This window comes from Ambystoma mexicanum, chromosome 2p (genome assembly GCF_040938575.1).
Source record: "Ambystoma mexicanum isolate Mex_15411 chromosome 2p, UKY_AmexF1_1, whole genome shotgun sequence".
NCBI classification, from domain to species: domain Eukaryota; kingdom Metazoa; phylum Chordata; class Amphibia; order Caudata; family Ambystomatidae; genus Ambystoma; species Ambystoma mexicanum.
Genome location: NC_090923.1, coordinates 1422684441 through 1422700640, shown reverse-complemented (window position 1 = coordinate 1422700640; position 16200 = coordinate 1422684441).

Sequence of the window (16200 nt, the reverse complement as noted above, 5' to 3'; positions counted from 1 at the left end):
TAGCATCCAGTCGGCAATGTTGGACAAACTGAATACTGTCCAAACCAAAATCCGGGGCCATCAAAAAGCCCTTAGCCTTCTCATAGCCAACATGCATGACAACTCACCCGCAGTCATTACATCTAACTCTTCCACCCCTTTTCACTTTAAAAAAATGACAGAACCCAAAGTCATCACATTGCTTAAAACCATCAATCCCTCTTATTGTAAGGGCGATGCCTGCCTGGCACAATTGATTAAAGACTCAGCACACCTCCTCGCCCATTTCCTAACTGCCTTTATTAACACTTCCTTCAAGTCTGGCCATGTCCCTAAGGATCTCAAGGAAGCTTGGGTTCGGCCGCTCCTTAAAAAACCTTCCCTTGACCCAACGGTTCCAGGGAACTATAGGCCCATCACCACCGTCTCTTTCCTCCTACAAATCTTGGACAAAGCAGCCTACCTGCAAGTCCAGAAATTTCTCGAAGATAACCGTCTTCTCGGCCTGCGGCAGTCTGGCTTCCGCCCACAACATGGCACAGAAACGGCCCTTCTGGACCTAAAGAATCAAATGGACGATCTTAGAGACTCAGGCAAACCTGCGCTCCTATTGCTTCTTGATTTATCGGCGGCCTTTGGCCTGGTAGAGCACAACACCCTATACCGCCACCTCGCCACTGCAGCCAACTTCTCCCCCAAAGCTTGTGCCTGGATCACTTCCTTTCTCCAAGAGAGGGCTATGAAAGTCTTCTCCGACTCAGCCTGTGCCACCCCCAGCCACATCAAATGTGGAGTCCCTCAAGGCTCTTGCATTGCGCCTACCCTCTACAACCTCTTCACAAGGCCTCTGTTCAGCATCCTTGACTCCCTATGCATCTCGTATACTAACTATGCGGATGACAAACAGGTGCTTATTCCACTCACTGGCAATTACAAAGAGAACATGATCACCCTCACCACCATATACTCCACGATCCAGTCCTGGATGGCTGATAACTGGCTGTGCCTTAATAGTGAGAAAACAGAAATCCTCGTAATTGGCTCCCCCAATACCCTGGGCAACCTGGATCAGCAGTACTTGTCCATCACTATTGACAACATTCCCATCAAGGTATCTAATAATGTAAAGACACTTGGAGTCTACCTAGACTCGGATCTGACCATGGACAGACAGGTTAACGCTGTGGCCTCCTCCTTGGCCTTTTACTCCAAAGTTCTTAACGCAGCCAGACCCTTCATATCCCGCCAGAATTGCCTTACCATCGCTAGGGCAATAATTGGATCAAGGCTTGATTACTGCAATGACCTCCTCGTAGGGACCTCCTGCAAAAACCTGGCTAAACTCTAACTGGTGCAAAACAACGCCCTTAGGGCTGCCCCGGGCTCATCGAGGAAAGACCACATCTCTGAGGTGAGGAGGCAGGCTCACTGGCTCCCAGTCAATGAGCGAATCATCTTTAAGACACTCTCGCTTACCCACAAATGCCGTCATGATATGGCACCACCCTACCTTGCCCAAAGAATCATTAAGCACATATCCACAAGATCTCTCAGAAAGGGTTATGCCAACACGATCATCACTCCCAAGATGCTGAAAGTCTGCGCTGGGAGCTCTGGCTTCCCCACGTTGGCCGCCTAACACTGGAACGCTCTTCCCTCTCACCTAAGAAAGATCGAGTCCCACAAAGCTTTCTGCAAAGCCATCAAAACAAAGCTCTTTGTCTAACTGCCTATCTAACACTTATATGCTCTGTTACTTCTGCTGTAATACTGATTGTTGGTTCACCTGTTCATGTATTAAGTCACCTACCTGTCATGTATGAAGTCACCTATCGTTAGTGAACCTGTACCCAAGAGACTGCGTTGGTCACCTGTATCCACTTAATCAAAATTTCTTAGAAATTTCATGTAACAGCACCTCGATGTCCCATGGCTGTAAGTGCGCTATACAAATGCAAATAAATAAATAAGTAATATTGGGAAGTAGATGGATGATAAATCCCAGCAGCATTAACCACGTGTTCAAATGGGCTTTTACAAACCAGAGAAATAAAATGCTTTTTTAAATAAAAAAAAAGAAAAAGTACCATGTTGAACACAAACGTGTCTGTGCCTAGCAACGTAAAGGGGTTTGTTGCTGTGGAATATACAGGGGATGTTTTATCCAACAGGTTTGTTTTGATTCAGGACAAAATAAAATTAATATAAAACTGTTAAACTGCATGGGCTGGAGTTTGCAAGCTCCCAAAACAGGTTATTCCAGTTGGTCAGAGCTAAGGCTTCCCCTAAATGGAGCCACCATAAACTTCCAGGACACGAAAGTGATAATTGCTATGTTGGGAAACTTTGACTGACCAAGACAAAGAAACTTCACATACTAATCAGACTTGGGTCTGGGCTGAGCCATTTTACAATGGAACTTCCAAGACACGGATGTGCAAAGTGAAAAATCACACCTATTCATGACTTCTACAGGAAGCTTCAAAGGAAATCTCTGTGACAACCCTGGATTGAGGGGGTAGCTTGGAAGCTATGCCTGTATATGGGAAACAATACTGAACATTTGTTTCCAAAGACCATTTTATAAATAAAACTTGTAAGACATTTATTTTTGCCACAGGAATGAGCAAATATGTGAAAAGTGAACAGTTTATATATGATTTTATGAGCTTTCATTTAAGACATCATAGATTTCACTGACACACGGGGAATAGAAATGGCAGAGAATTGGGTATTATAAGGAAAGTATCCATGATGCCATTGCAAATTTTAATATTTACATGCCTAATGCCGATCCACACCCATGTATAAAGTTATAGAATTTTAAGTAATATAATTCTCAATGAAAAGCGCAAAAAATTGGTAGAAGGCCAAAACAAGGTCCCACAACTGTGAGGATTGGACTGCTATGCTCTACCTACAATATGTAATCAGCCCATGTGATTGGTTAAAGTGCCACAAATGTATAAATGTGTAAATTAGGTTATGACAGATTTTTGGCAAAAAGGACTGCAGGATGTCTTTTTACCTCATAAAATGCAACCTCATAAACTTGGACTCCTCCTCGAGGAGGGAACCAACATTGATGGTCCTATCCGCTTCTTGGAGGTAGGCCTAGCTCAGTTCTTCCCACCAATAATTCTGTGATGTCACCATGCTCTATAAATAAGATTGCTTGTCAGAGCTCCAGACAGACTCTCTCCTGAAGTTCCAGCACCTGTGTTCCTGATCTTCCACGTTCATCCTGCCAGACTCCAGATTCCACTACAAGGCCCAAGGAAAGCTGATCAGATTTCACTGCCAGGCCAAAGCATAGCTGCCTCTATTCCAGCAAAGGCCTAATTTAAGAAAATCCCACTAAATCCCATTTAAAAGGGGAAAGGCTATGGTACCTTAGCATCCTGAGACCAGACCAGCTTGTCCACTACCTGTGCCATCCAGTGACCTGAATTGCCCAGCTGTACTTGCCGTCTAGTGACCAGACCTTTGCCCAGCTGTCTTTTGCCAGGAGAGTCCGCTACCTGGTGACCTGAGCGGTGCAGTGACCAGAACCCTGCTGACTGTTTCAAAATTCCCAAACCCAAGCATGGACTGTGAGTAGCCAACATCCCATAACACATAGTCTACCCCATCTTGACCCGCTTGTCTTTGTTCCACTCTCTAAGCAATCCTATCCCTACCCTGGTAATTTATTAAAATAGTTCGAATTTTCAGTGCACCCTGTCATTGAATTTCCCAGCGTTAGCGCCACTTTCCTATTTTCCTTTTGTTCCGCATAGATCATAAGTCATTAGCGTTATTTAGATAAAATTAATTAATTTTCCCTAAAGAAAAGGGGTACACTGCGTGAAGGGTTACAACTAAAGCATAACTTTGATATTCACGGTTGGCTTTCCTCTTTTCTTAGCCATTACATCTAGTTTAAGTAAAATGTGCCTTTCACTTTTAAAACCGATTTCCCCTTTTTCACTGCTATATTTTCCTAACAACGAACCTCACTCCATCTTCCAAATCTCTCTCAATTCACCAGCTCGAGACCTATTTTCACCTCTATATTGACCCCGTGATATATATCTATCCTCCAGCGCAAAAACCGTATTGAGACTTCAAGTATTTCACCCGTATCTTTCTCAAATTCGTTTGTGTCATTTTAAACGGGAATTGAGAAAATTACAACTTTCCAATGTGTCATTCGGCTGCAGCATGTTCTAATTTTCCACTTGTTTTCAAATTGTATGCTTGTCATTGAATTTCCCAGCGTTAGCGCCACTTTCCTATTTTCCTTTTGTTCCGCATAGATCATAAGTCATTAGCATTATTTAGATAAAATTAATTAATTTTCCCTAAAGAAAAGTGGCACACTGCGTGAAGGGCTACAACTACAACGCACATTAACTATTTATTTGTCAATTTCCAAGTGTCATTTCATGCTATTACAAAGGGTTTTTCCCTCTTATTTTGTGGGGAAAGGTTGCAGGGGGAAACTGGGTTGATTCTGTTTGCTGTCTCTTATCCCGGACTACCTGCTGCTGCTTTCTATCCACTCAGAATATTTGTGGGTGCAGGGGGAAACCTTAACTTGGGTGCTATCTATCCGAATTCAAAAGGTGCTCCTATTAAATTGTGCTTTGTATATGTTCTACTAGAAGGTTAACCAAGTGCATTGCTTCCATTTCCATTGTAATTATGACCCCAATGGTGACTGCTGCCCAATATTAAAATGTGTGTGATTTTTGTGAATTCTAAAAATAAATAAATATTGTATTCCACCAACCGGCCTGGTTCATGGTCCATTGTGACACGGGATATTTGTAAAAAGGGGGTGTGAGACGGGTTGGGTATCGGCTGAATTTGAATTGATTGAAATTAAAGAAAAAGCATTCCTATTGAGCGCCACATCACAGGATAAGACCAAGGGTCCTGGTCTGGAGTGTGACGCCCGATTGGAATCCTTAACATACCTCTGCCACTCACATGTGAGGTGATTATGACTTACATTTTTGGATTCAGCATCACATTTCCTATATGTATGTAGTTTGTCTGAGCCATTTAGAGGAAGTTGGAAAAACGTTCTTCAATTCACACTTTACATTTTTCATTTCTCATCAGTATATTTTGCTGAATAGTAAGAAACAAATTATTGGACTTTTAAGTGTAATCTTATAGAGTCTTAAGAGCTATTTGTTTTAGGTGCTCAGCTTACATGCAAATTTCAAGCTTCACTAAACCATATTTTTAAAGTGTCATTCCACATCAGTATAATTCGCTTACAGTGTGGTGTGACGAATCTGGTCAATTTGTTCCTTCTCCCCAGAGGAGAGTGTGATGAATCTGATGATGTCATTACTCCTTTCCCAGAGGTAGCCTCTCCTCATTGCAGCCGCTACCGAATCCTGACCCTCAGATGGCTATTTGAGGGAGAATCACATGAAGGGAGGGACAGGCCTCATCAGATGAGGCATGGTTTCCCGCTTTCCCTTTTAGGGATATCCCCCTCCATTCCTCAGCCTTGATGGCATACTGTGATAACCCCCTTCAACAACCCGCAAAGCTTGCTGACAGTAACCTTCAATACTCTGTAGCAAACAGAATGACAAAGACTGAGATGAGAAACAGGACTGGCCAAATGAAGATTAGTAGGCTGAACCGGAAGGAGCAGTCTAGTGTTGGAGGAAGCTGATTGAATTCCTGCTTCAAGGAAGGGACTTGCTCAGAGCCAAAGGTGGAACAGCTGAGAGTAACGGGGAAAGCTGACCAGCTAGGCACTGCTGGGTAAGCCAAGTTGTTAGGTGGACATGCGAGCAAGAGACGAGGGGGAACTGTGGAGAAGACTTCCCAGCTCGGGCTGGGAATCCAGGAAGCTGCGAGCGAGGCAGCACGAAGAAAGAGGGAGGTGGTGTCTGGACTGGAAATGCATTCTTGCAGGCAGGGGAAATGCAGAAGCAGAACAAAGGAGGAGCTTCACGACGGCAAGAGAAGCCGGAGCAATGTGCAGACCGTCACCAGCTGCAAAGGTGCACCCCCCAAAGCAGAGAGCGAGCGGAAGCTGAGAAGAACCGGAGCGGGGTAGGAGAAGCCAAGGTAGCCGTCCTAAAGCCGGTGAGCCCAGAGTGGAAAGTCGGGGACCCAGGAGGGAGCTGGACAAGGCAATTCTGGTCCCTAACTGGAACAAGAGGGAAATTCACTATGGCTTACATCACAAACTGATTTTCATAGACCCAGTATTTGAGGAGATACAAATACACCAGTGATAAGAGGAACTTGGGGGGAAAAGCATTTGCCCTCAGATCTTGAAAGTGGATGAACACTGTGAGAAAACCTATCAGGAGAGTATACCAGGTGTTTTGCGAGTCTGGGACCTGCAGCCAAATTGTGTAAAGGAACTATATGAGAGAACCTGGCAGAGGAATATACCAGGTGTTTTGCGAGTCTGGACCACACCCAAGTAGTGATATTTTGAATAGAGAATCCCAAGGAAGATTCATGACCTTAGGATTTTGAATTACATTGAATGTGGAAAAGACCTGGGGAAGGGAGTCATTTTCCCTGGGGGGAATTGCAAGACCAAAAGGAGGGGCTTAGCCTCTTGGGTTACAAAGAACTTGGTTATTCTTTTGGAACTTTTGTTTTGGTGGAGAGAAACCTTTTGGAACTTTTGTTGATTTATATCTTTTAGTTGAACTTGAAAATTTGTGTACTTTCCAAGCCAGAGACAATACCCTTAACACCTTAGATTACTTTTAGAATGAGAGGGTTAGGATAGGATTTCGGGCACACAACATTTTTGTTTCGGACATCTTGACACAGGACAGACCCTTAGTTTTTGGTTCAGGTAGGGAAATACCTCCTAGATTAGGGTCAGTGAGGTATTTTCCAACCCCCTTTACTATTTAATAAAAGTCTATACCAATCATCATGAGTCCTCTGCGTTTCATTCCTGGTTCCTCACAGGCACCACCTACTATGAGGCTAGTGATGTGGGCCCACTCTCTGCAAGACAATCCCTAGGGGTCTGGGAAAGTGGGGCCTCACTGGGGGGGACTCTCCTCTCGGGAACAAGGATTCCCAGTCCGATAAGGAGCTCCCAATTCAGAATACATTCCCTACTTGGGATTTGGAAGAGCTGTTTTTTTCTCCTGTTTTAATTACACTAACCAGTCTCATTATTTCCACCCCTTTGGCTTTTGACAATGATGGTTTTTGCCCGAGTGCCACAGTCAAGGCAGAGGGATACACCGTCTTTGTTTGTGATGATGCACATAACCCCAGGAAGAACTGTGAATGGAGCGGAGACTCCCATGCAGGGAGGAGAGTGATTTCTACGAAGAGGCAAGCCTCTGGAAAGGCGACGTCCCGGAGGGGCAGAGCCACACTCTGCTGCAGAGCTTGTGGTACCATGGACAGCGAACCTAATGCTTGCCGGATGCCGGAAAGGCTGGCGTACTGTCTGACCGAGATGCTAAAGTCAGGGAGAGCGGCAGAGACGGGGAAGCACCGGTTTTCTCTGGTAGCGCGACCACAGAGAAGTCGCAGTGGACCGTGGACCCAACGGATGCCAGACCAGATCACCAGGAAAGCCTGGATCCCAAGTTCTACGCTAAAGGGATGTTAGCTGCAGAGACAAGGAGCAACCGGGAAGCAAACGCTTTCACAGAGAGACTACCACTGAGAGATACAAACACTTCGAAGCAAGGCTAGGGAAGCCGACAAGGTTATAGGAACCCGAGAAACCCAAGTGGCCAAGCTGCCCCTGTGAATCAGAAAGAGAGAGGTAAAAACATTTTGAATCAAGGCTAGGAAAGCCAAGAAGGTTGTGGGAACCTGCGAGACCTGAATGAGCAAACACCCTATGCGAATCAGAATGAAATAGTTCTGAATACTTTGTATCCAGGCTGGCAGAGCCAATAAGGTTATGGATCCTGGGAAACACGAATGGACAATGTAAATCAGAGTGAAATACATGTTTGCCATGTAGTATTTCAGGGAGTCAAAAAACCATGCAACTGTTATTAAGAGAACTGTGTTAAAAAGAGAAACGTGGGGAGGTTCTGAAAAACCCTCTTGCTTTCCTGAGGAAGAGGGAACCATACAGCGGATATTTTCATTTGAACACAAAGTCAGCAAGAAAGTTGTGAACTGTTTTTATCCCATTGACTAACTTGAATTTAACTACAAGCCATCCAATTGATTGGGCCTGGAAGAAGCCTTAACAGATCCCATTGCTCCAGCCTCTCTTATATATAAGTTTTCTTAAAGTGGTAGGGCCAGATTAGTTGGATAGGATTTTGGACTAAGAACTGTTTTCTTTTGACGAGCACCATTAGTTTTAGTTCCTAGGTAGGGAACTTCCCTCATAGAGATAGGGCAAGTTAAGCGTTTTTATGTACTTTGAATAAAGACCTTTGAACTGTCATTTGTCCGAGTCCTTTGTCTGGTTCGTGACAGTGGAAGTACTTTTTGGACACCTAAAATGCTATCTTATAGAGGTTTTTGTACTATTTATGTTTTGTTACATTACTCAGGTTGTATGCTAATATCGAACATCCCTGAAGCAAACTTTAAACATTCCTAATAAGCATACTTTGCTTAAAGTGAGGACTACATTTTGGACCGTCAAGTGTTTGACATTGATCAACAAAGATGATGTCACATAAAAGGAGATGCTTACCAATTTATTAGGGATCATGAGCAAATTAGGGCACAAATAACCAACAGGTATCCTCTGAACTAAACTAAAGTTGCCTACGAAGTGGCAACTTTATTTTGGCTACATGGGCACATTTTTGTTGTTGTCTACATACTGAATCCATTAGTTGCTGGTGAATTGTTTAATTACAGGGGTGTCAACATTCCCCATTAATGTGCACAAACTCTCCCTCCTCCTCAGCAATATTCCACTCTTTGTCCGCACATCTCTCGATCACTTTCTTAATCACCTCTCTGATGTTCCAACAAAAAACCTCTTCACTTCCTTCTACCACCTCCTCCTCAATGTTCCACCAGTTTTCCACTCTACATCTCTCTATCAACTCAACCTTTTGGATGTTTCTCAACTAATTTAACTCTTCCACCAAATAATTGTCTCTTTCCTCTTTCTCCTTTTCTTGTCCGCCTCTCGTGGTCTGATAACTCTTCACAGCACTCCTGGTCGCTCTCATCCCAACAGCCCCCTCACCCGCCTTTCCTCAGCCCTCTGGGCCACTCTCCTCCCTGCCATTTAGGTCATCTCCTTCCAGCCTTTCTATTCCAAGCCCCAGTTTCTTTCCTCACCTGAGTCTCTCCTGCAGCCCGTATCTCCTTCTTACCACAGCCTTATGAGGCTCACTTTCAGTCATCTGGTTTCCCCAAGCTCAAGAGGGTCTCCTCCAGCCCCTTCTATTCAATTCTCCAGTTGTCGGACAATGAGCTCTTCCTCTTAACTACCAGACCATTCTGACATATATCCTGCCTTATACAGATCTTTGGCCCACCTTCCGACCTTCCAGCCTTCCTCTGGTGTAAGAGAACTCAGGTTATTTATTTCCTGTACCAGGGTTTGCCAGGTAGGGGCACCACAAACGACAAGTGGATCAGAATAACGTGTGTTATTTTTAACAGAAGGCAGTCAATAATTCAGAAACAAACCAGACAATTAACCCTAGATTGGCTGCATACAAAGTGGCAAATCCATAATCGACCCAAAGAGGACATAGAGAAGGAATGCTCTTGGTGTATTTAGCAAACACCATGGTATTAATGGGTAATTAGTATATGTACTGAGGGAAAGGATGAGGAACCCGAGGCAGAGCATTCCTTTGGAAAATCGGATACAGGACAAGGGGGAGGAGGGAGGAAATGTGAGATGGGGAAGGCTAGCAAAGTTCTACCTTAAGATCTACCCATGTGTTTTAATAGTTAACCAAATAATAAAATGGTTCAAGTATGTGAGGGGGAGACAAATGGCTAAACCTGATTGGGGGGAGGGGGGTTTAACTAAAAGTAGGCTTGAGTTCCACTGAGTCAATGTTCTCTCAGGTGTTCATGACCTTACACCCAAACAGGGATGACAAACTAATCAGGAGGTTCTGAAACTCAAAAGATGTGACAAAGACTAGGGTGCTCCCCATATTCCCAACGAAACAAGCAGAACTTGAAAATTGCAAAAAAAAGAATTGTGAGCAAAGAAAAGTTCCTGGCTAGGGCTCATCCAGGCACCACCCCAACATCTAACTGGGCACTGTTGTCTTTGTGCTGGAAGGATAGCTCAGGGAGCAATGTGCTGGTCTTGGAAGGAAGACAACGCTGAGCAGCATGGGTTTTATACCCGGTCCAGCACTTATAGGCTGGCCTACAGCATGAAGTGCAATATAAAACCCTAATTTCTGTCTTCAGGTTTTGGGGTTTAGGCTACATGGACCCATTTCCAGAGATTCCATGGCAAGGACAGTCCCAGGACATCACATTCCTGGCTTTGCAGAGTACTCTTCCTGTTTGGGGAAACAGAGGTGGATCTTCCTCCACAAAAGACTGCTCTCCCAGGGTTTCAGGAATGGGCATGGGGAGTTGGCTGTCACCTGACAGCATCCATGTTCTAGGGTCCTGGTGACCACGGAAGCCGCCCCTTCTCTTTGCTACTCTTGACGTAACCTCCCTGTCCCCTGCTGGGGTTGCACCATTTGTACCTCCTCCCACCTATGAAGTCTGCGTTGGACCAACTCGGCCCTCTGGAGCCTCTCTGTTCTGTCTGGTTACTAAGGGGGCCAATGTATCCTACTGTCTCAGGTCTCACAAATGTATCCCCCTATCTGCTTCTTTCTGTCCTGCTATCCAGATGGTAATAGTGCTCTCCTTCTGGAACCTCCTCAACTTCTCTTCAGACAACTTTCCTGTGCAACCTCCACAGCATCTTTCTCTAGCCAGATAACCATTCTCATTCTAACTTCCTCAACACCTCTTTTCCCAGATAGTACCAATTCTCCATATAATCTCAAAACGCCTCCTTCAACCTCTGCAATAACTCATTCCAAAAGATAACAATGCTACTCCAATATAATATCCTCCCTTCAACAACTAACTCTCTCCTCCCAGCTCTTATCTTAATAGCCGTCTAGATCACCAATCGCCGCCCCCTTCATGAACATACAACTTTATTTGACAGAGCAAGCTGGTTTGTATAGTCTGGCCTCTCCTCCCCTTGGGTGATGCTTAGGGGCATAGATTGCACCTGTGTAATGTTGGCTGAGATGTTCTGTGATTGGGCTATGTGGGCTAAAAGGGGTTTGGCCTGAGTTTATATCAAGGCATGCACAATCTGGGATTTTAAAACTGCCCTTCACCTTTTGTGAGGTCTCCTTTCCTCTCCCTTGGAGTCCCCCTGACATCATCTGCTGTGAACAGGGTCCCTTTGGCTTTCCAGCATCTAAATCAAAGTCCGGAAAAACCTTTGGTACGCAAGAGAAGCTGTTCAGAGTGAATGCAATGCTTTCCTTGTTTGAACATGGCAACTGTGCAATCTCGGTTTGGAGTGGAAGAGCAATGTTTGCTTTCTTTCTTAGTTATTTATTTTTACATTATATAGTGTATTGAAGTACATGAAAAAAAGACGAGTTGCACCAGTGATCGATACAGGAGAATGGTAATAAAAACTCGGTTGCTCCTCATTGCTTGTTGCTCGGCCTCGGGGGGGGGGGGGAAGCAGGAGGAGTCAGGGTTAGGTGAACAGCATAGTTTTTAATGATTTCCTGAAGGTCCTGTAGGACTGTTCGGCCCGGAGGGTGGGAGGGAGTAGGTTCCATTGCTTGGCCGCAAATATTGGGATGCTGGATCCTCCAGCTTTTTGCTGGTTGGGTGATGCAGTGGGTGTAGGCTGCTCTAGTTGGTCTTGAAGAGTTTGATTTAGTGATGTTCTGGGATAAGTAAGAGGGTCAGTTTTAGATAGGCATATGTGCGTGATAGAGAGGTTTTGAAGATGATCCGGTCACGAATCGGGAGCCAGTGGGCAAGTTTTCTTGCTGCAGTGATGTGGTCAGCTCTAGGGATGTTAAGCGCAGCTCTAAGAGCATTATTTTGAATGACTTGCCTTTTTTGAATGTTGGAGTCAGTGGACCTGAAAAAAGGGCATTACAGTAGTCAAGTCTGGACCCTATGGTGGCGCGGGCTATAGTCATGCAGTTGTCTGAGGAGAGGAATGGTCTAGCGGCATTGAGTAGTTTGGTCGTGTAGGCAGCGCTGGAGGTGATGACACTCACTTGTTGTGCTAGCGATAGTGAAGCGTCCAGATGTACATCAAGTGTTTTCGCTACTGGGGAGACCGGGATTGTTACTTTGTCAATGTTAAATGAAGAGTATTGGGGGCATCGTTTTTTTTGTTACTGAGGGGGCCCACTATAAGAAGCTCAGTCGTCTCATCATGAAGGCATAGACAGTGCATGGCCATCCAAGATTGGATTGTCAGGTATACGGAATTGAGAAAGGCAGAATCTTCTTGGTAGTTTCCAGAAAGGGGAAGTAAGATCTTCGTGCCATTAGCATACTTTGAATAAGATATGCCAATGGAGTCCAGGAGAGTGAATAGTGGTTTTGTGAATATGTTATATAAGGTGGGTGACGCACAGGATCCTTGCCGGACCCTGCAGGAGATGGGTGCTGGTGGTGCACTAGCATCCGCTGTAAATACCCTGATTGGATCTGTTTCCTAGGAAGGAGGAAATCCAGGCTGAGGATTCTGGAGAAATGTTGGCTGATGTAGTTAGGTGCTGATCTAGGATTGATTGGTCGACTAGGTCAAATGCAGCTGAGAGGTCTAGGAGAAGTTGCAGGGCGGGCTTGCCTTCGTCCCTTAGTTCATCAATTTGGATTTTTAGGTCGATGAGGGCCGATTCAGACCATCATAAGGCGTCTTTGGTTAGGGTGGTGGGCGGGATGGTCAGCGTCTCTAGTTCTCTGAGAATTGTGACATCTCACGAGTGTTCAAGTTTGCATTTGCAATGCAGGCATTGTAGGTAGAAGATGTGGTAGCTATGATTTTTTTTTGTATAGGTTGGCTGCTGTTGTGTACTGGAGCTTACTGGCCTCAGTTGGAGATTTCTTCCAGCTAGCTTTAGCTAACCGGTGGTTGGTGTGAATTGTTTGGAGTACCGGGTTAAACCACAAGTTTCTGTGTGCTGATGGTTTAAGTTTACTGAGCTTTTCAGGCACTATGGTGTTGATGGCTGCAGTTAGTGTTTCCGTGTAAAGGTTGGCAAGTGTGATCGGGTTATTAGGGAAAGGAGGATTAGGTAGAAGTGAGCTCAGCACACGGGCTAGGTGTTCTGTTGTGAGGGTTTTCGGAGCTGCAGGCTAAGGTGGCAAGCTGGGCGCTGGGGGTAGGCGATATTTGGGTGGCTGGCAAGATGCAAAATTGCAAATGTTATGGCCTGACCATGGACAGGGATTGTTAGAGAGGATACCTGTGAGTTCAGACCAGCGATCCAGTCAAGAGTTCTGCCTTTGTTGTGAATGGGGTTGTTGACACAATGAATGAAGCCAAGGGTGCTAAGCGAGTTAGCCAGTGATAGGGCTGCTGGGTCATCCGGGTCATTCAGGCCAAGATTGAAGTCTCCCATAAGGACAGTTTTAGAAGACAGTGTGATGTGAGCATTTAGACAGTGAAGGGGCCTCTCTTCAAAGGTCATGGATTGGCCTGGGGGTCGGTAGATGATGTGAAAGGTGATGGAGGTAGAGTCAGTCAATTTTAATTTCATGGATATTATGTCAATGGTGTTCGGGAGGGAAGTGTTCAATTGTCTAATGGGTAAGCAGTCCTTGGTGATCAGTGCTGCTCCACCTCCTTTGGCATACTTGCTATCTGCACGGTAGATGGTATAACCGGGCAGGAGGGCAGTAGACAGGGAAGGGCCAGAGGCTGCATGAAGCCATGTCTCGGTAATAGCCAAAATGTCTAGGCTGCTAGTGGTAATGAGGTTGTAGATATCTGTGGCATGTGCTGGAATAGATCTTGCATTGATTAGGGCATATTGTAGGGGGTGGGAGTCGGTAGGTTTGTTTAGGACATTTGGATGCAATTTTCTTTGCGTCATTCTGTTTTTTGTTAGTGGTGGTGCGATCCATGAGGTGGAAATTTCTTAGTGAGGTGTCGGATGCTGTGGTGGTGGGCTAATGCTAGGGGTAGTTGAAGTGGCATGGCAGCATTCTCCTAGATGAGTGTTTCTTGTAGAGGGTTTTTTTGGGCATGTTTTACTGGCAGTAGGGTTGATGTCTTGATTAGTGGTGTGGAGATGGAGGGCCCAGACTGTGGAAGAGGTCAAGGTGCAATTGTGTTTGCAGATGAAGTCTGTTTGGTGGGGGGGGGGGGGAGAAGGTTTTCACTTCTATATGGCCGAGGGCTTCAAGGATGGTAAAAACCAAGTGGGGTTTGGCGACAATATGGCTTCCTGAGGGTATGCAGAGTTGGAGAGCTTTGATGAATGTTTGTGAATAGGATGTTTTCTAAGTGGGAGTCTGGTCGTTGCAATGGGAGCCAGAGAGGAGCTCTCCGTATTGTGTGGGGTGCTTGTGTTGCTGAGACTGTCGTTCTTCCCACTAGCAGAGTACCGCTTTTGGTAATGTGTGGGCATGGATTGAGGCTCTGCATGGTTATGGCATAGCGGGGTCCAAATGGAGGTGATGCTAAGGGGAGGGTGGGAACAACATTGGGGGGCAAGGGTGGCAGAAGTTTATTTTGCCTGAAGGGGCTGTGCTCAGTGATCTCAGGGCAGGGAGAGACAGTGCACAAAGCAATGAAGCGCTTTACCTTGCATAGGTGGCCCTGTCAGGAAATCCAGGTTGGTGGTTTAAGAAGTGTTAGTTCAGTGGGGGCAAAGTCCAGCGCCCCTATCTGGCCAAGACAGGCATCGATGCCCTTAAGAGCTGCCCTTCGGGTGTGACCAGCTGCACCTGCCAGCTTGTTGCTGGTGTTTCCTTTTGCTCCAGGGGCAACCAATCATGCTGCAGGAGCGTGGAGTGTTGAGGAAAGTCCTTCTGGGGGCACAATGGGACTTCGGAGAAGCCGTCAGCCATTTTTAAGTGGCTTTCTCGGTCGATGCAATGCAATGCCTGCACTGTGGGTGCTGGGGGGAACCATCCGATGTTATAGCACGCATGAACGGATGTTAGCTGAACTGGCCAAGACAGGCATCAAGGCCCTTAGCCAGGATAATGTGCATTAGATTCATTTCATATGTTTTGCATCTTTGTGCCCACTGGAGGCCTGTGGTCTGCCCTAGTCTAACTCCTTTACTTCAATGCTTCCTTTGGTAGAGGTGTCAAAGAAGAATGTACTGCCACATTCGCCAGTGTATGCAAAATGTTGCAACTCCATATCTTTAAAGCAAGGAATCACTTTGCACACTGGGTCTTTGGGTTTGGCTAGGGTGCTGGAATATCTTGCTACAAGTACCAGTTCTAGGACTAGGGTTCTCCTAAAGCATCCACTTGCTCAAGGCGACCTTCAGCAGCTTTAACAACCCGACCGTCTGTCTCCAAGGTCAGGCAGATGATGGTGACACATTTCTGTACCTTACATATGGTGGTAATAGCAAGCATATGAGACCTCAGACTCAACTTACCTTATTCAGTGCACACTGAGAAAGGTCAAAATGAATTCCCCCACCACTCTATCTCCGTGGGTTGAAGCAGCTGCAAAACTTGGGTTTCAGAACAATTCTAAAAGCCTGCGGTGGGCTCTTCTGATGAGATGAGGTGCAGGAAAAATAAAAGGCGGCGTGTGAAAATCCTCCAAACGCCACATGAAGCTCATCATTCCTTGGCCCTTTTTCCCCTTAAGGGGTTTCAGCAAGAGCCAAGAGGAGCATGCAGACTTCTGTCGATTTGCTGGCAGAAGAAAGCTGTCGCAGGAGAACTGCCCTTTGGTCCCCAGAAGCCCCACACACAACCTAAATTCAGCATCTGCCTCCAACCAGGCAGCATAGGACCTGCGTCATGTCTCTTATATGAATAATGGGGGAAGGGCAAACTTGCACAGCAAAGGTGAGGATGTCCCACTGTCACATTGTCCTAAAGTGAGCCAGTTCAACATGCTGAGGCATGGGAAAGAAGTGGCGGAGGAGTCAGAAAGCAGGCACAGAACCAGGGGATGGAGTATCATACTTCTATGTAGGTTACTTGTGTTATGTTGCATCATTTCAGGTACGTTTTGTGCACTGCAACATTCACCATCATGTTGGTGAAACAGTGCTGAGGCTG